The sequence below is a fragment of the Martes martes genome, assembly GCF_963455335.1.
Source record: "Martes martes genome assembly, chromosome: 9".
NCBI classification, from domain to species: domain Eukaryota; kingdom Metazoa; phylum Chordata; class Mammalia; order Carnivora; family Mustelidae; genus Martes; species Martes martes.
The window spans coordinates 20,315,191-20,340,225 of NC_137896.1; the positions used below are offsets into that span (position 1 = coordinate 20,315,191).

Consider the following 25,035-nt stretch of genomic DNA (forward strand, 5'->3'; position numbering starts at 1 on the left):
TACATGAATGTCTCTAGTTCTCCAGCCTTCAGGAGTCACTGTCTCCTCGAACATCCACTGAATATCAGCCCCCAGCTCTGCAGGAAATCCATCTGAGTCTTTAGAAAATGCTGATATATGTTTCAATAGATTTGTCCTACTTGTGTTTTTTGTTGTTGTTCTTGTGTTTTTCTCTGAATGACTCCATTGCTTCTGGCTTCTCTGTGGTCGCCAGTGGCTATATCTTAGTTTCTTCTGGTTGCTGTTCTTTGCCTAAGCCATTTTACTCCAAACATCTTTATGAAGCTAAGGCTGTTTCCAGGACAGCACAGACTCCAAACTCTGCCCTGGTCTTGTTTCTGCCTCAGAAGCACATGGAGCCATGGGCCTCCGATGGCCGTCACAGCATTTTCTAGTTTATCTGTGCCGGCTTCCTTGCCAACGTTCAGCCAGGAGGACGTGACCATTTTCTGGAGCTTGGTCATAATCTCCCACCTTCCTTGCGGTCCATGAAGTCTCACAACCCAGCTAGGATGCTTAGATGGAACCCCAGGGGCTTCTGAGAAGGTGTTGGTTTAGAGGGGAGGTCAGATGGGAGAAGATAGGAAGAAAGAGAGGATGGTGGGAAGAGGAAAAGCAGAGGAGAGCGATAGCCTGACTCCACTCCAGCTGCAATATGCACCCACACCACCTAGACAGCTCGTTAAAACACAGATTTCTGGGCCCCATCCCAGAGTTTTTGACTCAGTAGGTTTGGGGTGGGCACCAAGAATTCCTTTTTTTTTTTTTCTTAAAAAAAAAAAACAAAAAAGATTTCCTTTTATTAACCCTCTATAATACTTCCATCCAGATGACTACAGCTTAAAATGGATCATTACCTTTTTGCAGCTATTTAGTAATGCAGAGCAATGGATAAAATCTATACAACGGTTCAGAAAAGTTCACATCACCAACAGCTCAGAATATCTGATGCACCAACCCTACATTATTTTAAAAAGAATCATCAGAAATTAAACACCACAAGATTTTTTATTTGTCACCATTAAATGTCTGAATTTTAAACAGATTCTTGGACTGGTGGCTTATACCCATCAGTTCGCTCAACTTTAGCACTAGTCTCATCCCCAGGAGCTTTTCCAGAACTCCCACCTCCACCACAAAGCCCCGTGAACTTTCCCAATTCAAACTCGGGCTTTTTCAGCATTTTTACTTTTCTAACGAAGACATCATGGAGTGGATAAATGGGCTGACAAGCTTTTTCTATACCTTTTCTGCTGTTGTCTGGAATCAATTTATTGACCACTTCCTTCAAGTCATTTGTCGGTGCCTCTCGGGTCATGATCTCCATCATCTTTTTCTGAATTTGGTGGACCTGTTCGTGCTGAGCCTAAGAGGTCTTCTGAATCGGATTATTGCCTTTTTTAGTAAAACCAACACAAAACAGATGAAGCAAATAACCATCAGTAGTCTTGACATCAACATGAGCTTCAATCATGGTCTGCCATTTTTTGGCTATGGAGCAGATTTTGTCACAGGTAAGATCCATGCCATGGAAATTAGTCAGGCAGTGTTTGCCCTGAACAACCTCGATAGTTCGTTTGAATTTTCTAAACTCAGCTTCATCATTTTTCAGATCATCAAGGCTCCCGTCAAAAACACAACCCTTGAGGCCATCAGATACAATTTTGGCTCCTTGAGTTCTTGTGACTAATGTTTTTCCAATATTTCTTATATTGAACATAGCTGGTGCTTTCTCATCATACCAGTCTTTCTTAGAAAATGGATCAACCACTTTCTTCTTGCCTCCCTTTTTGCCACCTTTCTTAAGGCACTTGTTCTTGCTGACCACCATGGTGATGCTCAGGGAGCCAAAAGGGCAAGAATTCTCATCTCTGACAAGTTCCCAGGTGATGCTGATGCTGCTGGTGAGGGGACCACACTTTGAGGACCACTGACCTCATCCCTAACTACCCTGGACACAGCACGCCCCATTTGGATATGGTGTTTTGCTCTTCACAATGGGCAATCAGATCTGCTCCTTCCAAAACATCCTCGCAGCCAAGAGCAGAGTCCATCTGTTTGTTCATATAGTAGCAAGATGTCCAACAAATCCCCAAAGAAGCTAACGAGCAACGTGGATCCAACTCTTTATTGTCTGTCAGAGAAAAGGCATCCATGCTTGGTAATGAGCCCTTGGTTGCTCTGCTGGGCTCCGAGGCCAGAATAAAGCACCTTGTCATCTAGCTGGTAAAGGCCCTGGTGGAAGATACTGGACCAGCAGGCTTAACCACACCACAGTTTCCTGAATAGCACCTACTTAACACCCCATTAAATTGGGGGTACAGTGGATGGTTTCTACGTTCAGAACCCCATTTATTTCCAACTTGGTGGAGGGGGTGTGTCCCACATTGCACAAAAGCCTGGGGCAGGATGGCCACTCCCCCCATTCACCCATTCCATCAGTGATTGGCAGCTGCCCGCACATCCTGACCCTGAACTAAGTGGGATCATGCTCTGTGGGAGCAAGGGGCAATGATGAAATGCATCCAGGATCTCCCACCAGGATCTGCGAGGCCTGGGACACAGCTCCAAGATGGGTGCGTAGTGAGGCCTCAAGAAATGCCAGCCTTGATGATTATGGGCGTGATTAAGAAGAAGGGCCCAATCACAGTCTGCTTGTAGAACTCTCTCGCTTGATGCAATGCACGGCTTCCTTGTGGGAGGAAATTAGCATTCCTGATAAATGCTTAAGCAATTTTCTGATAAACTTTAACAAGATTAAAACCTCTTTGGGGAAATCAACTACCCACACATTCAGCTGATTATTAGACATTCTTTGTCTTGTATTCAGTTTAATAGTGATTATCCAACCATTCTCTTTTCCTGCAAAAATGTCCTTAACAAAAGGGAACTGTGACTTGGCTCTGTGGCAAGATGGAAATAAAACGTTGACACCTGCTTATAACTAATTTATCTGAAAAATTTGAAACAGTCATTATGGAGAAGGGACATAGGAATAGGAGCCAATATTTACTGAGCACTCACAGCTTGCCAGATGTTATAGAAAAGGCTTTTGTAGAGCTTGGCTCCCTTTCTCTTCATCATGAGTTGGCTTTTAATAGCCCTGTCTTATAAGACGCTCAGAGAGGTGAAGCGACTTGCCCAAGATCACACAGCCAGTCAATGGCAGAGCTGGACTTTGACTCCAGGCCTGAGTCTACAGTTGGAGCTAGCAATAACTATATTCTTCTGCATCTGCGAGGAATTCTAGTGGGAGATGGAGAGTGGGAGAGTCTCGGAGAGAGGGACGCCATAGGATGGTAGGGCAGTAGGGGAGGGAGAGAGCCCACCCAGGAAGGGTCATGGAAGGAACCGTGGGGGAGGAGGTGGCTCAGCCCAGAAGGGGAAGTGGGTGAGGGATACTGGAGGCAGTGAGAAGGAGCAAGGAGGAGAGAAGAGACAGAGACAAGACCCAGGCAGGTTTGGCTTGAGTTCAATGTGGCAGCCGCAGGAGTGGGTCTCAGTCATTTCAACAGTGAGGTGGCCTGTCGTCATCTTGAGTTGTGGATCCTACCTGCTGCCAGTTGGCTTTTTAGGACTCTGGATCCCAGTTTTATCACTTCCTAGCTGTGTGACCTTGACACATAGCTGGTCTGGAGTGATGATTTCCCCATCTGAAAATTGAGGGGAAACAATAGACTCTCTCCCATGGGATTGCTGTGAGGATAACCGGGGGAAGCCCCCAAAAGTAATTAGGACATGCCTAGCATCTACGGAGGGCTCCGTAAAAAGGTGGGGTGTTTCTATTTTATTTAATTAATTAATTTTTAGCGAAGTGTGGTTGACACACAATGTCACAGCGGCCGTGGATGCGTAGAATGGTGGTTGCACAAAGCCCTGTATTTATGCTCTGCTCCCCACGTGTAGCTACCAGTTGCGAGGGGTTCCTGCTGGGGTGCATAACTGAACCTAGGCATCATGGTGCCATTATTTTCTCAGGAGGGCTGTGACAAAATTTTGAACATACTTGAGCATAATTTCAGGCTGTTAGAAAGGTTGCAAAAACAGTACGAAGAATTCCTAAACACCCTCTACCAAGACCATACATTTATATAAATTTATTTATTTATTTATTTATTTTCCCCCCTTTCTGAACTGTTTGCAAATCAGATACGAGCCTGGTGGCCCTTCATCCCTAAATACCCACGTGTGTGTTCCCTAAAAGCAAGGACTTTTTCTTGCATAGTCACAGAACAATGATCAAAGTCATGAAATGGACAGTGAGACGAGACTGTTATCGGAAGACCATACTCAGATTTGTCAGTTGGCCCATGACATCCTGTACAGCACAAGAAAAAATCTTGGTTCATATCTTGCATTCAGTTGTCCTGTCTTTACAGTCTGCTTGAGTTGGTAACAGTGCCCTGGTCTTCTTTGTCTTTCATGACCTTGACATTTTTGAAGAGCACAAGCCAGTCACTCTCTTTGCCTGATGTGTCCTCATAATCAGATTTAGGTTAGGTGTTTTTGGGCAGGAGCACATCTCAGTTCATCATGTCACTTTGAACATTTTTGTTCACAACCTAAAAATGGGGTATCCTCAGAGGAAGAGGTGGGGAGCACTGGACTGCCTGCAGAGGATCTCGTGTGGAACTTGATAAACATACAGACGCCCCAGGACCCCTGGTCTGGCCCCTGGGTGAGAAACCTGCCTGGTTAACCAATGACCTACGTTCCCTCACGCCTGCCACTCTAAGATATGGCCAGCAGATGGCAGTGCAGTCCGCACTTTGAATGCAGCTTCTGGGTTTCTGGAAAGATCTCAGGGTGCCGGGTTTCCTGTGAGTACAAGGTAACATCCATCAGGAGAGCTTGGTTCCTTAAGCTGCCTGCCTCCTGCTCTCCCATCTCATCCCTTCAGAGGGTGCTCTTGATGCCTCAAGACCTCAAAGTGGCCAGAAGTCACTTGGAGGTTCCTCAGCCAGAGATGACCCACTTCTGAGTGAGAGACCCCTCTTCGGAAAAGCTAACCAGAAACAAGAGTAGGAAACCACCCACACCGAGCATTTACTGAGAGCTTACAACGTGCTGGACACCGTGGTTAGCATGGTCATTCGTTGTCTCCTGTAGGCTCACAATAAACTCAGGGTTTGCCCTGAGGAAGGACTAGTACGGACGCAGTGACCTATCCAAAGTCACACAGCGAGCTATTGTCAGCACCTCCGGTTTCCATCTTGGCCGGACCTTGTGTTTCAGTTAGAGGAGGGGATGGGAGCAACGCCTACACCACAAGCACATGCTCAGAGAGGCCTGGGGGTGTCCTGAGTAAGGAGAGCATGCTCAAAGCTGCCTGTGGGGAACCAGTGTGACTGGGCCTGGAGCTGCCCAAGACAGACCCTGGGTCAGCCCCCTGTGAAAGGGGCTCAAAGGGACTGCTCTGTCCAGCAGATTCCGAGGGGCTGGAAGAGCTGAGTGGCTTTCAAAGGTTGGGGGACACTGTGGGACGTTTGGTCTGTGTGATACCTATCATAGTGAAATCATATGTCTACCTATTCCATTCTTTTCTAATAGATTCCATTGAGGGGATTTACAAGAGATGGGATCCACAGGATGGTGTGAAATGAGCCTGGAGATGTGGGCAGGTGGGAATTTTCACCCATGGGTGTGGCCAAGAGAAGTGGCCTAGGAAACAAAGAAGTCTGGGGCTCTGGAAAGAATCCTTATCATTATATTTTGCTATTGAGGCAGACACTGCTGGTTGCTTATACAAGACCTCATCTCCCCTTCTTCCTTATTAGCAGAAGTGGTCACCTGCCCAGCTCAAGAGCCCCGGCAATTAGTCTAGGCCAGTGAGCTGTGAGCCAGTAATGCTGGCTGGGTGTATAAGTCTGGATTCAGACAGGAAGACAAAAACCCCATGGTAATTTGAACACGGAGAGTTTAATATAAAGAATTATTAACTATAACAGAGGTTTGCAGTGATGGGGGAGTGGCTAGGAAGAAGCAAAGAAAACATAGGATAAGGAGCAGCCACTTCTGCTTATCCTATCTAGTTCATTCAAAATGAGCTAGAGCTTGCAGGCAGTGGGTCCCCACAGGCACCATGGGTAGGGAAGCTGGGGGGCGCTGCAGGCAGGCAGTGCTACTGGCTGCCACCCGCCGGAGGACCCGGGGGCTGGAGGAGCTGTCCATGTGGGACGAGGCTGCAGAGTGAACACCCCCACACCAGCAAGGGTGCGGATCCTGGGGGTTGGGCGGGGAACCTTTATTTTTTAATTTTTTTAAAAAGATTTTATTTATTTATTTGACAGACAGAGATCACAAGTAGGCAGAGAGGCAGGCAGAGAGAGAGGGAGAGGAGGAAGCAGGCTCCCTGCTAAGCAGAGATCCCAACACGGGGCTCAATCCCAGGACCCCGGGATCATGACCCGAGCCGAAGGCAGAGGCTTTAACCCACTGAGCCACCCAGGTGCCCCGGGGTGGGGGGCTAGGTCTGTCTGGCTTGTCCCTTTTATACTTTGATTTTCTTTTCCTATAAACTGGGTCCAGAATAAAGAGCACTTGGAGCAGAACCGCAGCTGATGGATAATGTGAACGAGAGATGAACCATTGTGGTGATAAGCCACTCGGATTTGGGGTTGTTTGTTTCGTAGTACAACCTGGTGAAACCTGACCACTACACATTAAGAACGTCTTATGTACTAATTGCCAGTTAAAGTAAGGAGAAGATTTCTCTGTTTCTTAAAAGACTGAGGAGGTTAAGAATGATGGCTAAAGAAAGAACTAGTAAGGTCTTATTCAAAGGAAAAGGGAGAGAGTCTTACAAATGCTTCCTGGACAGAAATACTCATATTTACAGATTTGTTTCAGGGTCAAGAGAAGGAATAAAAAGAACAAAATGGAAAGGAGAAAGAGAAAGGAAAGACTTTAAGGGAAAAGCAAAGAAAGTTTGAGAATACAGTGTTTCTATACCACTCAACAGACTCCCGGATGTTGCCCAGGAGAAAAAGAAGAATATTATCAAACCGTGAAAGCCTGGTTTGCTGCTTACCTAAAGACCAAGTCGAGTTGCCCGCATGAGACACCAGGCAGAGCATCTCCCTGTCCAGGAGACAGGATTTGAAGCCACTGTGTTCTCTCTCAACGGCATCTTAACATGCCTCGTCGGTCCTCATCAGCAAGCACATGGGCTTCCCACTGAATTCCAGCTTCAGAGTGACCTTTGAGGTATCCCCAGGGATGCACAAAGTTAATAGCTTTTATTTTGAGTCAGACACTTCAACACCTAGTCTCTCAGTTTCTGGAGGATCCAGCTACTGGCTTTCATAGAATGTGGCAACAGACAGAAGCAATCGGCTCAGATGGGTGTGAGGAGGGGGAGGGCTGCGGGAAAGCCCCCGGTGACCCTCTCTATCAGCAGCAGCAGCAGACGCAAATGTTGGAGTGAGGCACAGAAGAACATGCCGTGAATCGTGAATTTAACCGATTTGAGCACATTGGAGAGTGTCTTCCGGATACAACAATCTCTGCAACACATTTAAGGGAAACTTTGAGATTCCCTGCCTATCTCCCAGATATTATGTAGGTCCGGTTTCCCAAAAGCAAGGCAAGAGGATCTGGAAAGTTCTGGCCAGCGTCTTTCCTTGGAAAGATGAGGACAGAGAGCAGAAGTGGACTGAGTTAAGGAAGGTCACAGCCGGAGTCTGTCTTCAAGGTGTAGGGAGGACCCAGGAACCTTACACCCTTATGTTCTCTGGGCTCCTCACCCAGACCAACAACCTGAAGGCAAGATGGAGAGAGGACGGGTGGGAACGATACTCTGACATTACCCTCACACAACGCCCGCTGAGCAGAGGTAAATAAATTAAATCTCACTGGATAAAGGTGGCCCAAGTCTTTGCCATGTGTCACAGGTCACAAAGGGATGCAGAGACTCTGAATCGAACGACTCATTGGGCTGACATTAGTGATGATGCTGCCTCGTGTATCCTGCAGACAGAGAATACACCTTCCATTGAAACATCCGTGAGAGTTTTATAAAAAATTTTATAAAAAGCTTTTATAAAAATTGACCATGGCTATAAAGGAAATTCCAACCCCTTTCCCCAACACAGAAATCGCAGAGACTCCTTTGGCCACCAAGTAATAAAACATGAAATTAAAATAAGAGGAGAAATGAAACCAAAACCCCCAACAAGTGGAAAATCTAAAACCCCCTCCTCAAAAATGTCAAACTCCATTTGAGAACAAAAGGAGGTCAAAATTGCAAGTTGAACCAGATCGGGGGGAGGGGAGGGAGGGGATGAAAACACTGTGTGTCAAAAACAGTGAGATACAGCTAAAACCATATTGAGTAGAAAATGTAGTTCAAAACATTTATATTTCTGAAAAAGAAAAAGAAAAAGGAGAACGGAATCAAGCGTTCATCCCAGGAAGACATACAACAAGCAGCAAAATCAATCCAGGGGATGAAGGACAGAAGGAAGACAAGCAGAAATTAATGAATCCGAAAACACAACAAAGGGAGAATTGATAAATTGAGAGGCTGATTCATTGTGGGGAAGAGCCCCACACAGGAAAACAGACGAGCCGCCAGCCTGCTTCATCGCAGGACCAAACACGGACAGAGAAGGCACGGTTAGGAATGGGAAATGACAGACTAGCGCGATAGGAGAAGATTTTAATATGTATTTTTAATTACATAAATAATGCGTGGATGCACGTGCTTTCGAAACAAGCGTCAAATAATAAGAAAAAATAGGGTAAAAATCAAAAGTCCTCTAAATTAGTTTGCTGGGGCTGCCTAGTGAAATACCACGGAGGCGGGGGGTGGGGGGCTTGTGCAACAGAAACGTATTTTCCTATGGTTCTGGAGGCTGGAAATCTGAGATCAAGGTGCCGCAGGGTTGGTTTGCTCTGAGGCCTCTGTCCTGTATCCTCTTGTTGTCTCTTCACACGGCCCTCGGGCTGCACGAGTGCCCCTGGAAGAGGAAAGCAAAACTTCTTCTTCTGGTAAGGACACCAGCCAGTTCGAATGAGGACCTACCCTAACAGCCTCGGTCTAACTTCATCACATCATTAAAGGCCAATGAGGTAGCCAATGTCCAAACGCAGTCCCATTCTGAGGTCCCGGCCATTAGGACTTGCACAGGAATCTGAGTGGGGACACAGTTCAGCCTGTAATGCCCTCTTTCACCTTCTTCCCCTCAAGTCCTACCTCTTTCCCTGGAAGTGTCATGACTCACTAGGCCCTCCCATGACCTTTGAGGGGGGGGGGGGCCCAGGACAAAGGTCAGACTGAGGCTCACATGCCAGATGTCTACATTTTTTTTTTCTGTAAATCCAGCAGCTAACAAAGCACTTCAGTAAGAACGTCCTATCCTCCTACCTCTAGACAAAGGCACCTGCGTCTTGACCTGGAAAATTGGGTTCGGATTTAGAATTTCTGAACTCTCCAGAGTTCCTTGCCAGAATGTGGGGGGAGGAGCACGCTTCTCTTCCCGCACTTGACTCAGTCTGTCCCACGAGGACCTTGGGTACACCTGTGTGCATGGGGACTCCAACCTGGACCTCCAAGCTCCTCTCCCACCTCAAACACTGCACCTTGGCTACTGCTTGGACGTTCCAGGGATCACATTATCCTCAGGCGGAGGAACCTGGGTGAGGCTCCCACATACCCTGGAAGGGACCCTATTCCTGGGAGCCTGGTCTAGAAGGAAGGCTCAGGCTCTAGAAGGTAAGTCCCCTGGACTGTTGTGTGTGGAACATCTGGAGGGGGCTTGAGTGGGTCCCTCGGAAGTACAAGCCCAAGGCAGAGTCATCTCTTGCTTGGATCTACGGATAATATAAAAATGCTACAACCACGTGTTACTGGGTATCTTCTCAGACCATTTTACATCCATTTTACATGTAAAAATGAGACTTTAATTCCAAAAGGAAAGCTTATTTAAGAAAAATGGATTTTCCATTTTTCTGAGACTTGTGTCCCTCCCCCTTATGTCTTATAGGTTTTTCCATGTTAGCATATATAGATCTTCTTTATTCTCTTTAACTGTCGCATTTAACACAAGGCAATGTTAATCCCCTTGAAAATGAGGATAATTTCAATCCAAAATAAGTTAAAAGATACAAATTACCAAAATTGACTTAAGAAGAAACAAAACAGCTAAGTTGGAAGTAGTAGCTGAGGAAGTTGTCCAAGTGAACTTCATAGTTTGTCCCAAATCTGCAAGGAACAGGTCATTCCAAAGCTCTTTGAAGTCTCCTAGAGCATAAAGAAATTAGGTACACTGCCCAGTTAGTCTTCTAAAGGGTACCAGTATTGCTGTGGATTAAATTGTGTCCTCTCCCCAAAGTCATATGTTGAAACCCTAACCCCCAGTGTGATGGTATTGGGAGGTTGCGCCTTTGTGGGGTGGTTAGGTGTGGATGAGGTTCTGAGGATGTAGCCCTCCTACACAAGAGAGATCTCCCTTTCTCTCAGCAATATTGAGACAAGATAATGGCCATCTGTAAGCTGAGATTTGGACCCTTACTAGGAGCTGAATTGGTCAACACCTTGATTTGGGACTTTTCAGCCTCCAGGTTGAAATTTAAAACCAAGAATTGTGAGACATAAATTTCTGTTCTGTAAGCCATCCAGGTTATGGTATTTTGTTCTAGCAACCTGAGCTAGGACAAAGCAGCCAAAAGAAATTCACAAACTAATTTCATCTAGGAATACTGAAGCAGAACATCTCTATGAAAGATTAAGAGGTAGAATCCAGTAATATAATTAAAGAATAACAACCAATTGCCAGATGGTGGGAGGTTGACACACAGAAATCAGTTCTTTTTTTTTTTCTTTTTTAAAAATTTTTATTTATTTATTTGACAGAGAGAGACAGTGAGAGAGGGAACACAAGCAGGGGGAGTGGAAGAGGGAGAAGCAGGCTCCCTGCTGAGTAGAGAGCCCAATGCAGTGGGGCTCGATCCCAGGACCCTGGGATCATGATCCGAGCTGAAGACAGACACTTAATGACTGAGCCACCCACGCACCCCAGAAATCAGTTGTTTCGATCATATTTCTATGTATTGCCAATCAACAATCGGACACTGAAATTAGAAATACAATACCATTGATAATAGCTCTAAAACTTGCAATATTTAGGTACAAATCTAACAAAACATACAAAATCTATATGATGGAAACTGTGAAGTGTTATGAAGTCAAAGACCTCAATAAATGGAGAGACAGACTGTGCTCACGGATTGGATGACTCAACATATCCCAAATGATATTTCTTCCCAGATTTTTTCATAGGTTTAACATAATTTCTATCAAATCTCCAGTAGGAGATTTTGTAGGTGCAGACCAGCTGATTCCAAAATGGACGCTGAGGCAAATGGACCAGAAGAGTTAAAAAAACACTTGAAGAGTGAAGTTAGAGGAATCAGATGACCTGATTTTACTAGTTGTTATGTAGCTACAGTAATCAAGAAAGTGGTTTTTGTGTAGGGATAGACACATAAATCAAGGGAAAGGAATAGAGTTCAAAAATAGACCCACATAAGGATGATCAACAGATTCTTGACAAAGGAGCAAAAGCAGCTCGATGGAGAAAGGACAGTCCTTTCAACCAAAGTGTTGGCATGGTTGGACTTGGAAAGGCAAAAATAATGAACCTGACCTAAACTGTATATTGTGTGCAAAAATTAACTCGAAATGAATCATAAATCTAAGCATAAAATGCAAAACTATAAAACCTTTAGAAGAAAAGACAGGAGAAAATCTTCATGACGTAGGGCTTGGTGAACTGGAGATCTTCGACATTAGACCAAAGCATAAGCCATAAAAGAAAGACAATTGATACGTGGGACTTCATCAAAAGTAAAAACATTTGATGTGTGAAAGACCTTGTTAACAAAGTGAAAAGACAAGCCACAATATGGGAGAAAATATGGACAAATCACATAGCCTGCAAAAGACTCGTATCCAGAATATAGAAAGAACTCTCTGGACTCAACATTAAGATAACAATCAAATTAGAAAATATGCAAAAGACTTAAACACACATTTCACCAGATAAGATGTAAAGATGGAAAATAAGCACATGAAAAGATGTTAATAGGTGTTAGGAAAATGCAAGTTAAAGCCACAATGACATACCATTACACACCTGTTAGGAGGATTAAAATTAAAAATACTGACAATACCAAGTCCTAGTGAGTACACCCTTTGGTATAGGCCTGACTAAGAGAGCCACAGTAATGTCTCATATACCCAATAAATAACCCAAACGAACCAGGATATGTGGGAGAAACCCAAAATGGCATACAAAGAACAACAAATCAATCTGGGTTACAAGTGAATAAGATAACCCCACTGAACCCTATGGGGAGTAAAAGAACTAACTTAAGTAACTTTGGAAAACCGTATTTTGGCTGGATACTTTATTTAGAAAATATGTGTTTACTGGTATTGAACAAAAAGTAGATATTTTGTGGACAATGAGAGACAGGTTTCTCACTGTCAGAAAAAGGAAAGAGCTAGAATGAACCCTGTGTGGTGTTGGACCGGAATTCAAAATATAAGGATGAACCCAAGGCTTTTAATATATTTACGGGTGGATAAACAGAAATAAATGATGCATGTATGAATGTGTTCCTCCATCCATGTGTGTTTCCCCATTCCGACGTCTCAGAAGGCAGTGACATCCCAGTGGCAACAGGCCCATCGAGATATTTAGTATCCAGATTGTGGCCTCTATATACCATTTTCCTGTTAAAAAAAAATTAAAGAGGAGCATGTAGTGGCTCAGTCAGTTGAGCAACCGGCTCTTGATTCCAAGGTGATGGGATTGAGCCCCTCACACTGGGGGCTCAGTGGGGAGTCTGCTTAGGATTTTCTCTTCCTCTCCCTGTGCCCCTCCCCACGCTCTTGGGTCCATGATCTCTCCCTCTCTCTAATGAGTAAGTAGATTTAAAAAAAAAAAAAAAAGGAAAGAAAAGAAAAGAAATTCACATTTCAGAAAAAAAAATTAAAAAAAGAGGAAGTTCCTTGGAGAAATGATTAATTCCAGAGCTTGGCTGGAGAAAGTAAAACATGAACCTGGAACATATTATGGTGCTAGAGAGAAAGGAGGTGTGTGGAAAATGCTGGGGCCATAGTAAAAAGATATAGAAGGCAACCTGAATTATTCCTAATGGCTTAAAGCAGGGGCTATTTGAGCAACAAAATAAAGATTGGATTACAACCCTGTTCTGTTTCCTCCCATAACTGTTATCATCTCTTAATTAGCCGTATAATTAACATATTATGTTTTTGTTTATGGCCTCTCTCGCCCCACTAGAACATAAGCTTTACAGAGGTGGGGATTTGGGGGTCTGTTTTGTTTACTGATATAGGCCAAGTACCATAATAACACCTGGCATATAGTGCAGACTTAGTAAATATTTGCGGAGAGTAAATTTTTTCTCTTCCTCCGTTGGCATGTAGATTGGGGAAATTGAATGTTCTAATGGAAACAAAAGAGTTTTTCCAAATAATTGAACATGAAAGAGCCAGCACCACCTGATTCTCTGCCTCAGCACACCTGAGACTCACATAGACAGTCAGGGGTGGTCTTGGGGGAGCTGAGAAGTCTGGGACATTGCCCTGAGGAGGACATGGGCACCTGGGAGCACAACTTCCAAGGGACACTTTGGAAGATATTCCTCTCAAAAGGATGCTTGGAACACCTGGGGTTATTTCGGTGCGATGACTTTAGTATGACTAATTTAAAGCCCATCGGTATCTTTATCACAGCTGAAACCCTCCCTCCCTTGGGAGGTTAACATTAGGCGCCCACTTTATGGATAAGGGAAAGAAAGCATGGAGGAGGTAAGTATATCAGTTTTTGAGGGCTGTTGTAAAAAGGACCACAAACTGGGTGGCTCAGACAACAAATGTTTATTTCCTTTCAGTGATGGAGGCCAGAAGTCTGAAATCAAGGTGTCCATAGGGCCGCTGCCTCTGAGACTTTGGGAAGAACCTTCCTTACCTCTTCCTAGCTTCTGTTAGCCTCCAGAATTCTTCAGCTTTTGTAACTACGTCAGTTCCAGCTCTGACTCTGTCTTCCGATGGCTGTCTTCACATCATCTTGCCTCTGTGTGTCTGTGTCTGTGTCCAAATTTCCTCTTTTAATAAGGACACCAGTCATATTGGATTAGGGCCCATCTTCATGATCCTATTTTAATTTGATGACTTCTATCAAGACCCTATTTCCTTTTCATTTGGAGGCTAAAACTTCACATATCTTTTTTTGGAGGACAGAATTCAGCTCATAGCAGTAAGTTACTTTACATCATGGAATGTCAGCACTAAAAGGGACTTTTGCTATTGGAGACACCCCACTCTCTACTCCTTCTACATGACCTTAACCATGAGTACAGTCTCCTAAAATGGAAAGTTGTCAAGGAAATTCACCAAGATATTAACAATGGTAAAGGTCATTTCAGTCTACCAGGTCTCCAATCTCTGCAATCCTCGACTGACCTCCAAAAGGCAGGCCCTCTGGGTCTTCTCCTGTTTTTTGCTGCCTTGGGTTTCTATCCTCCTGACTTAACATTTCATGACTCATCTCCCTCCTGAATACCCTCTGAAGCCCCAATAGACAGCTTAGAACCATCATAAAGAGTGAGAATGGGGGGAGACACCCTTTGCGGAACTCTGTGATTTGAACAGGAGAGACATGAAAGTGAAATGCAGGGGCTACTGAGCATGTGCAGCACAGACAGAGGTAAAGATATGGAGATGATTAACAACTGACTATAAATTGGAGGAGCTATGTGATAAGGGCCTAGGGCAGCCTGTAACTGGGGAAAAGATTGGAGTATTAGGTTAAGTGCTAAGAGACTTCAAATCAAATCACCAGGTACTTATTAAGTGCTCAAATCAGTATTGCAATAAGACATGGGTGACACAAAGACATACAATATCTCTTTCCTGCCTTCAAGGAATTATAATTTGCTTAGGGAGGTTAGACATAAAACTCAGGAAAAGTTGGACAACAAAATATTTAAACAGTAACCTACAATACCACAAGATCAGTTGTTAAATGAACTGTAGAGCTGATAAGAAGCTTTTAGAATTCTGAACCAGGAGATATTATTTGCTTACGTATGATCTAGATAGGTACATATTTTCTTGCCGGAGAAAGGAAGGGTTAACTGAACAGGGAAAACCAATGAAACTTAGAGATTTTTTTTTTTTAAACAGAGAACTACAAGATTGATAAACCTGTAGTCAGACTAAGAAAGAAAAGAGAAGACTCAAAATCAGAAATCAAAGAGAAGGCATTACAACTGATGACACAGAAATAAAAAGGATGGTAAGAGAGTACCGTAAACAATTATATGTCAGTAAATTGGGTAAGCTAGAAGAAATGGTTATGTTTCTAGATATATACAACCAACCAAGACTGAATTATGAAGAAATAGAAAGTATCAGCAGACCTACAACTAGTAAGAAGATTAAATCAGTGATCAAAGGTCTCCCAGCAAAGAAAAGTCCAGTACCAGATGGCTTCACTGAGAATTCTACCAAACACTTAAAGAATTTATGCCGATCCTTCTCAAACTCTTTCAAAATACTGAAGAGGAGGGAACACTTCCAAATGCATTTTATGAGCCCAGTGTTACCCTGATGCCAAAGCCAGACAAGAACAGTACAAGAAAAGAAAACTATAGGGCAACATCTCTGATGATTATAGATGTCAAAATCCTCAACAAAATATTAGCAAATAAAATTCAATCTCAAATTAAAATGATCATACCCCATGACCAAGTGAGATTTATCCATGGAATGTAAGGATATTTCAACACATATAAATCATACAACATATTAACAGAATGAAGGATAAAAATTGCATGATCATCTCGATAGATGCAGAAAAAGCACCAAGTTCAACACTCTTTCATGATTAAAAAAAAAATACCAACAAATGAGGAAAAGAAGGAAACTACCTCATCATAATAAAGCCCATTGTGAAAATTCCACAGCTAACATTGTACTCAATGGTGAAAGACTTAAATCTTTTCCTCTAAGATTAGGGACAAGGCAAGGTTGCCCACTATCACCACTTCTATTCAACATAGTACTTAAAGTCCTACCTAGAGCAATTAGGCAAGGAAAAAAAAATTAAAGACATCCAAATCAGAAAGGAAGAAGTAAAATGACCTCTGTTCAAAGATGACATGAAGTTATACGAACCCAAAGGTTCCAAACAAACAAACAAACAAAAAAAACCCATTAGAATGAATAAACAAAATAAGCAAAGTTACAGAATACAAAATCAACATACAAAATTCCATCACATTTCTATGTTAAAAATGAATACTCCAAGAAAGAAATTAAGAAAACAAACCCATTTACAATAGCATCATAAGGAATAAACTAATTAGGAATAAACTTAACCAAGGAGGTAGAAGACCTTGTACAATAAAAACTATAAAACATTGCAGAAAGAAACTAAAGAGGACACAGATAGATGGAAAGACAGCCCATGTTCATGGATGGAAAGACTTAATATTGTTAAAAAGTCCATACTACCCAAAGAGATCTACAGATCCAATGCAATCCCTATCAAAATCTTAATGGCTTTTTTTTTTTTTTTTTGCAGAAATAGGAAACAACAACAACCCTAGAGTGCATATAGAACCACAAGGATCCCAAACAGCCAAAAAATTCTTGGGAAAGCAGAACAAAGCTGAATTCAAAGCGCTTTACACTTTCTTAATTTGAAACATATTACAAAGCCATGGTGATCAAAGCAATACAGTACTGGCATAAATACAGACATCTACACCAATGGAAGAGGATGCAGAGCTCAGAAATAAACTCATGCATGTATGGTCAAATGATCTTCAAGAAGGGTGCCATAACTACATAATGGGGAAATTATAGTCTTTAACAAACAGTACTGCAAAAACTGGGTATCCAGGCACAACAGAATAAAATTGGAGTCTTTATCTTATACTATACACAAAAATAAATTCAAAATGGATTAAGGAACCAAATGTAAGTTCTGGAACTATAAAACTCCAAGAAGAAAACACCAAGAGAAAAAGCTTTGTAACGTTAGTCTCAGCAGCAATTTATTGGATACGACACCAAAAGCACAGGGAACAAAAAAACATAGACAAATATGACTACGTCAAACTATAAAACTTTTTCGTATCAAAGGAAACAATCAACAGAGTGAAAGACAGTCTATAGAATGAGAGAAAATATTTGCAAACTATGTATCTGGTAAGGAGTTAATATCAAAAATATGTAAGGAAATCCTACAACTCAATAGCAAAACAAAGCAAAACAAAACAAACAACCCTACTAAAAATGGCAAAATTTGAATAGGCATACAAACAGCCTACTAGTATATGAAAAGATGCTCAATATTATTAACCATCAGAGAAATGTAAATGGAAAGCACTTGAAATATCACCCACACTTGTTAGAATGGCTATTATAAAACAAACCAACAAACCAGAAAATAACAAATGTTGGTGAGGATGCAGAAAACTTGGAATCCTGGTGCACTCGTGGTGGGTATGTTAAATGGTGCAGCCACTATGGAAAACAGAATTTTCTCAAAAGATTAAAAATAGAATTCCCATATGATCGAGCAATCTCCTCTCTGGGGATTTATCCAAAGGAATTGAAAACAGTACCTCAAAGAGATATTTACATTCCCATGTTCATTGCAACATTATTCACAATAGCCAAGGGGTGGGAACAAACGAAATGTCCACCGATGGATGAATAGATGAAGAAAATATGGTGTATACATACAACGGAATATTACCGAGCCCTGAAAAAGAAGGAAATCCTGCCATATGGTATGACATGGGTCACCTCTGAGGACATTATACTAGGTGAACTAAGGCAGTCATAGAAGGACAATTACTGCATAATTCCACTTATTATCTAAAGTAGTCAAACTCATAGAAGCAGAAAGTGGAGTCATGGTTTCCAAGGGCTGGTGGGGAAGGGAAAATGAGGAATTATAGCTCTTTCCAGTCATACAAGATGAAACAGTTCTAAGATTTTGCTGTACAACAATGTACATACAGTTAACAATACTGTACTATGCACTTAAAGATTTGTTACGAAGGTAGAATTCATGGTGTGGGGGCACCTGGGTGACTCAGTGGGTTAAGCCTCTGCCTTCGGCTCAGGTCATGATCTCAGGGTCCTGGGATCGAGTCCTGCATCAGGTTCTCCATTCAGCAGGGAGCCTGCTTTCCCCCTCTCTCTCTGCCTGCCTCTCTGCCTACTTGTGATCTTTCTCTCTGTCAAATAAATAAAATCTTTAAAAAAAAAAAAGAATTCATGGTGTGTGTGTGTTTGTGTGTTTTATGATAATAAAACAAATTTTAGAAACAATTAAAATAAACACTATATTAAAGAATGAGCAGGACAATCACAGAAAGCTCTGGATGGGGAATCAGGAGACAACTTGACACCTAAGATGTGTGTTAAGTAATAATTGCTCCTGTTTATTGAACCCTGACTGCAGACTCAGCAACTAACATACTTTGTACCTAATTCATTTAAATCCGTCAACAGTTTCATGGGTTGCTATTGTTACCTTCTGCAACAATTTAAACCAACTCTAGCCTCTGTGACAGATAAAGCCCCAAAGCTCTTGCTAACTAGCGCAGAAGTTCATTTCTGCTCTTCTAAAGTCCAAGTGATGGTCGGGATTGGCAGGAGCTCTGCTTCTCTGCTCCATACAATCATTCAGAGACTCAGGCTGCTGGAGGTTCTGCCTCAACACATTTATCTCAAGTCTCCTTGGGTGTCCACATCCAGCTTCAGCGACAGGGAAAGTTGGGGCGGCAGGGCGGGGGGGAGAGGGAGACAGAGATAGAGAGAATCATACTGGTGGTGCTTTATGGGCTCTTCCCAGAGTGGCACACATTACTTCTGTCCCCAGTCCATTTGCCAAATGGCCACACATACTTAAAAGGGAAGCTGGGAGACACAGATGTGTGTCCAGGAGGAAAGATTAATGTTTTGTGGATAGCTATCTGGTCAGACTCTCCCACACCTGCCTCTTTTTTCAGGGGAGGGAACTTGGACTCAAGGAGGTTCAAGGTCACACAGTGAGTAAAGAGAAGTCAAGAGACACCACTGAAACTAGTTGATGGAGAAAAAAAAAAAGTTGAGAATATAGTATCTAAAATTACACACTTTCCAACAGAGGAACCAGAAATATTAAGTTACATAACTAGCTTGAGAGAGGGATGGTAAGTGGGACAGTTTCATGAGCTTAACCCTCATGAAGTTGGTAATTTTGTTTAAAATTGGTAAATTAAAAAAAGGGAAAATGGAAACATTACTTGATATTTGGAGGTATCCAGAACTAAAAGAAACATTTAAGGAATTAAAAGTTGTTCCCTCTGTGACCATTGCTTCTTATAGAGGCCCTTTTGTACATTTGATTTTTAAAGCATATACTCCGTTACTTTGATTGACGTGTTTAAATTTATATTTTGACAAAATATAAAAAAGAATTACTTGTCTAAAAAATCCAAACAATACAAAATTGCACAAGAGGGGAAATCAAGACCTTACAACTTTATAAACCCTTTCTTCCCACTCTCCAGAGGTACCCTCTGTTTCCAGGATTTGGGGTAAACTCCAAGAAGTTTCCTCTATACAGCTAAGCATGCATGTATGTGTCCCTATCATTTTAGATAAAAGGAGATAATACTGTACTTTCTGTCCTATAGTTCACCCTTTTCACTTGCCTTGATATCTTTTCATGTGTGCACACAGAGTCATTCTTAATGCTTTCCTTTGCATGGATGCATCATAATTGATTTACCAGTCCTAATCAAAGGTCACCTGGGTTGTTTTCAGCTTTTGTTCTTGTTTTGCTATTACAAATAATGCCACAAAAAACGACCTGTACAAGGTGTCCATCTCAGTGTGTTAGATGATTAGACCTAGAGAAATGGGGTTTTGTGCATTAGGAGCCCAAGTAATCAAAGGCACTGTAAGAAGTCTCGTAAATACAGATGGAATCATCGTACATATTCTTCTTGGAAGCAAAACATACATGCAGAAAAAGCATAGAAACAATAAGTGTATGTTCACAAAGTGAACTCACCCAGCCAGCACAGGGAACAAATTCCAGACCCCAGGAGACCTTCATGTCCTCTCCTACTTACCCATCCTCTCTGGCATGGCACACACTCTTCCTGACTTTTACTTCCGTATGAATTAATTTTGTTTTTGAACTCTGTGTCGGTGGAATCACATAGCATGGACCCTTTCATGTCAGGTTTCTTTAACTAAGAATCTTGGCAGGATTCATCTACATTATTGCCTGTAGTTGAAGTTCATTTGTGTTCACTGCTGTATAATATTCCATGGTGTAAATATTCCACAATTTACCCACCTGTGATTGACGGACATTTGGGTTATTTTCAGTTAGGGGTTATTAGGAAAGGTGCTTTATCAACATCCTGGTAGGTATGTATCTTTTGTTGACTGTGTGAAGGCATTTCCATGGGGCATCTACGGAGGACTGGAATTGTGGGGTCCTGGGCATGTGCACGTTCCACTCTGGGACATCTTTCCGGTGGTCGTACCAACTTACACTCCCACCAGCAGCGGACACGTGTTTGTGCCAACATTCCACGTTTTTGCCAACACAGATTTTTGTTTGTGTTTTTCATTTGAACCATTTTGTATTAACTTAAAATGATTTTACGCAGGGGCAGGGGCAGTTCGTGGAGCACTGCTCATGACTGAATGACAGGGCCTAGACGGCTTGCTAGCAGTGGAGGGGTGGGGATGGAAGAAAGCTGGGCTTGGTTGGGTCTGGGGACTCAGGTGATGGCTCTGGGCCTAGCCCAGCACCTCAACACCCCAAGATGGGATGGAATGACAAGAGCATCCTTTTAAAGATTTTATTTATTTGAGAGAGAGAGAGAGCATGCGCACTTGAGGAGGGGGAGCAGAAGGGGAGTCGAGGGGGGAGAGAGAGGGACAGAAACTCAAGCAGGCTGCATGCTGAGTGCAGGAGCCTGATACAAGGCTGGATCTCACGACCCTGAGATCATGACCTGAGCCGAAACCAAGAGTCGGACACTTAACTGATTGAGCTATCCAGGCACCCCAGAAAGAGCATCCTTTTAAAAACAGTCTTCCTGTCCCTGGGATTTTTTTTTTAATTTTATTTTTTTTTAAGATTTTTATTTATTTATTTGACAGACAGAGATCACAAGTAGGCAGAGAGACAGGCAGAGAGAGAAGGAAGCAGGCTCCCTGCTGAGCAGAGAGCCCGATGCGGGGCTCGATCCCAGGACCCTGGGATCATGACCCGAGGCGAAGGCAGAGGCTTTAACTCACTGAGCCACCCAGGCGCCCCCCGTCCCTGGGATTTTTGCTGATAGGTCTGCACTAAGGGCCCCAGGAGATCACTTAAGGAGGGAAGAAAGCCTACCCTAAGGGAAGTGGAGATGTGAGCCCTGGATTCTTTAGTGGTCCCGGGTGGGAAATCGGTTTCTTCTGGCCCATAAAACAGTTGTCTGTTCTGCTGTGTTTTACTACCAGCGTGGCCTGGCAGGCTGCCAGAAGCAGACCCAGGGGCATGTGCTGGGCTGTGGGATGTCTGCACTAGACTCCAGGGAAGCTCTCAAGATGCCTTTACAGATGCCTTTGTCACACAGGCCCCGTGTACCCCCCAGACCTGGTCAGCCTGAGGGGTATGTCCAGCCTGCAGTTAGGGGACAGGTCAGAGTCTCAGGATAGATCTGGACTGAAGACATAGACGTCAGAGTCATTGCAACCAGCGACGGTCTTCCAGGCGGTGGGGGCTGAAACCCCTTTCCTGCCTACAATGACCAGAGTGGATTCTGAGGTTTGCAGTGCCCACAAGAGCAGAGCTGAAGATGAGTCAGCTGGCAGCTGAAGTGGGGGCCCTCTGGTCCCCAGAACACATCTAGAATCTGAGGCCAGCAGTGTGGCTGGTGGCCCACGGAGCCAGAGAACAGAAGACCCCTTGAGAAGTGAGAGGTAGTGCAGCCCATAAGATCACCCTCCCTTTGGACACCCACCGCAAGTTGGGAGGTCCCGGAGACGACCCATACATTCTGTAACTCACTAAAGGACTCCTAGGACGCACAGAAACCTATTCATCTCATGGTGACAGTTTGTTAAAGGTAAATGATGCCATTTAAAGTCAGCCAAGGGAAGAGATTCATAGGGCAGAGCCCAGGAAAGTTCCAAACACAGAGTTTCAGTGACCCTCTCCTTGTGGATACTTGGACTGGCTTACTCCCTCCCCCCACCCTCCTACCCCCCGCATCAGTGCATAACAACGTACCCAGGGTGTTGCCTGTCAGGACACTCACCCAGGCCTTGGTGTCCAGTCTTTACCGGGGCTTCATCTGTCAACACCACTGACCACCTGTGTGGGTGACTGCAGTCTGCTGTCCAGCTGATGCCACGTAACCCAAAGCACCCACCACAGATCACACTGCTCCCCTGGCATGGTCCAATGCCCCCAGGTAGACAAAGATACTCCGCTCCGGCAAGACTTCCCAAGGGCTTAGAGATTAGCTCTTGGGCTGAGGACAGAGATCAGACCGCTCTTCGAGCAAGACTGAATTGTTTACTGAAGAAGCCCCCCACTCCACTGCCTGATTCCACGGGTGCTCGGGCCCCAGCTCGGGGGAAGGGGGGAGAGTGTAAAAGGAGGGACCCTGAGCACATACCCATGGGCTAAATGATGGAAGCGTCTCCTTCAATCGTTGCATTCCATTTCTGGGTATTGATTTTCCAGCTGTACCTGTACATATACATGCAGGGATGGACTAAAAGTGAGGTATGGATAAAGCTATCCACTAGCACGATGTGTTGTCCAGAGCTCTGCGGAGCTGGAGAGGGAGCTGAGCTGCCAGCTGTCGGAGATGCTGATCACAGCAACAACAAGCCAAAACGAAAGCAAGCGGGAAGCCTTCAGTCACTCCGATAGTGTAGGCAAGAGGCTCCAGCAGGATAGCACCGAGAGCCCCCTCTGCCCTTCCCCCTTTGAAATGGCATGCTGGTGGATCGGATGGATCCGTGTAGACGTGGAGACCATCTCACAGTTGAGGAAGCCCCAGACAAAAGCCTCTGGCAGTTTTATGGACCCTGGGCCAGTGGGGAATGATGGCGGGATGGACTGGGAGGGAAAGTGCTGAGTACTGAGTCATGGTTGGGGAGGAGTGTGTGCAAGGCGACCCCCCCCTTCTCTCCCTGGGAAGGACCCTCAGCAGAGGCACCTAAAGAAGACCACTGCTGAAGGCCTCACCTGGAGAGACTTAGGGTGGAAGATGCCTGGGCCAGGAATGCAAATATGCAAATATGCAAAGAGCAGGAAGGGCTGGAAGCTTCCCCAGATACAACTGGCGGCTCCCCAGGTCTGGGAGGGGAGGCCAGGCTTCCGCCAGGAGGCTTGTCAGCTAAAGCCTTTCTGGATGCCTCTGGTCAGGCCTCAGAAAGCATGTGTAAGGTTTGGGTGCAAATGCCAGACTTTGGTTAAAATGAGGAGGTGGGGGGCGCCTGGGTGGCTCAGTGGGTTAAAGCCTCTGCCCTCAGCTCAGGTCATGATCCCAGGGTCCTGGGATCGAGCCCCGCATCGGGCTCTCTGCTCGGCGGGGAGCCTGCTTCCTCCCCTCTCTCTCTCTGCCTGCCTCTCTGCCTACTTGTGATCTATGTCTGTCAAATAAAGAAATAAAATCTTAAAAAAAAAAAAAAGAGGAGGTGGACTCCTTCTTTATAAAAACAAATTACTGGAAACAACGGAAAAGCCCATCGGTAAGGGATTGGTTGGCTACATTGTGGCATCTCCCCACCAGGAAATCCTATGCTTCTATAAGAAAGAGGAAGTTGGGGGCGCCTGGGTGGCTTAGTCGGTTAAAGTTTCTGCCTTCGGCTCAGGTCATGATCTCCGGGACCCGGGATTGAGGCCCGCATCTCGGGTCCCCTGCTCGGCTGCTCAGTGGGGAGGCTGCCTCTCTCTCTCATTTTCTCTCTCTCTTTCCCTCTGCCCCTCTCCACCCCTCAATCTCTCTTTCAAATAAATAAATGAAAATCTTAAAAAAAAAAAAAGAAAGAAAGAAAAAAGAAAGAGGAAGTTGTCTTGTACATACACAAGCGTGGAATTCTGTGTAGCTGTAAGTGGGGGGGGGGGGGGTGTGGGGAAGTCAGGGAAGAGGAGAGGGGAACTACAGCTTGCAGTCAAGAGGAGGGTCTCCAGGGCGGCATCTTAGTTTGGCGGGAGGATGAGGTCCATAGTGCAATGAGACTGTGGTCTCACGATGGTTCTTTGACAGCTCAGACTTCTGATCATTAATAGCCGAATGTCTTGTCCCAGAGCCAGTCCTTCTCGACAGGTCTGAGCTCTCCAGGATCGTCAAATACCCACAGTCAGACTTCAGGGTTTTAGAACCTGTTATGGGCCAGCTGTGGGTGCCTTGGACCTAGCCCAGCAAGACATGATGACATTCTGTTACAAAATGAATGTGTTTATTCTCACTGGGTTAGAACGACCTTTCCTTGCTTTGTGAATAACAAACGTTTTGTTCTTTTACAAATAAGTGTTCTTTCCCTGTCTCATAGCAAAATGATTGCCCCATACTCATCAAGGACTTGCCTGGGCTTCCCTGAGTCTTTTCTTGGAGCTATCTCCCTGGGATGTGCTTGCAAACTAGCCTAAGTTTCTTAAAAAGGGAGAACACAGGAGAACAACTTTCCCAGGCATTGTGGCAAACAAGTTTTCTTTCTTTCTAGCACATTCAGGATTTTGAGCTGGTGAGCTCCTACTCCATTGGGAGACCATGTGCAGGCCATGTCAGAGCCCCACCCAACTTCCCACAGCCGTGCTCACCAACCTGATTTCTGCTTGCTGGTGCTTGTATTTCTTTGCCTGAGAGCTTTCTGTTGCTGCTAGAGCCCTCTCTGAGAAGACTAGGAGAACCAGAGAACTCAGGTCCACCCTAAGCCCTCCCCCCCAACCAGTGAGTGGTTTATAAAGATTC

At 44.2% G+C, this 25,035-nt stretch overlaps 1 pseudogene across 1 annotated transcript; it reads right to left on the reverse strand.

Moving 5' to 3' along the window:
- Positions 1-1,036: 1,036 nt before the first annotated feature.
- Positions 1,037-1,849, reverse strand: LOC308348594 (small ribosomal subunit protein eS1-like; annotated as a pseudogene). The gene has a single exon. The product of its transcript is annotated as a small ribosomal subunit protein eS1-like (transcript).
- Between the last annotated feature and the right edge of the window lie 23,186 nt (positions 1,850-25,035).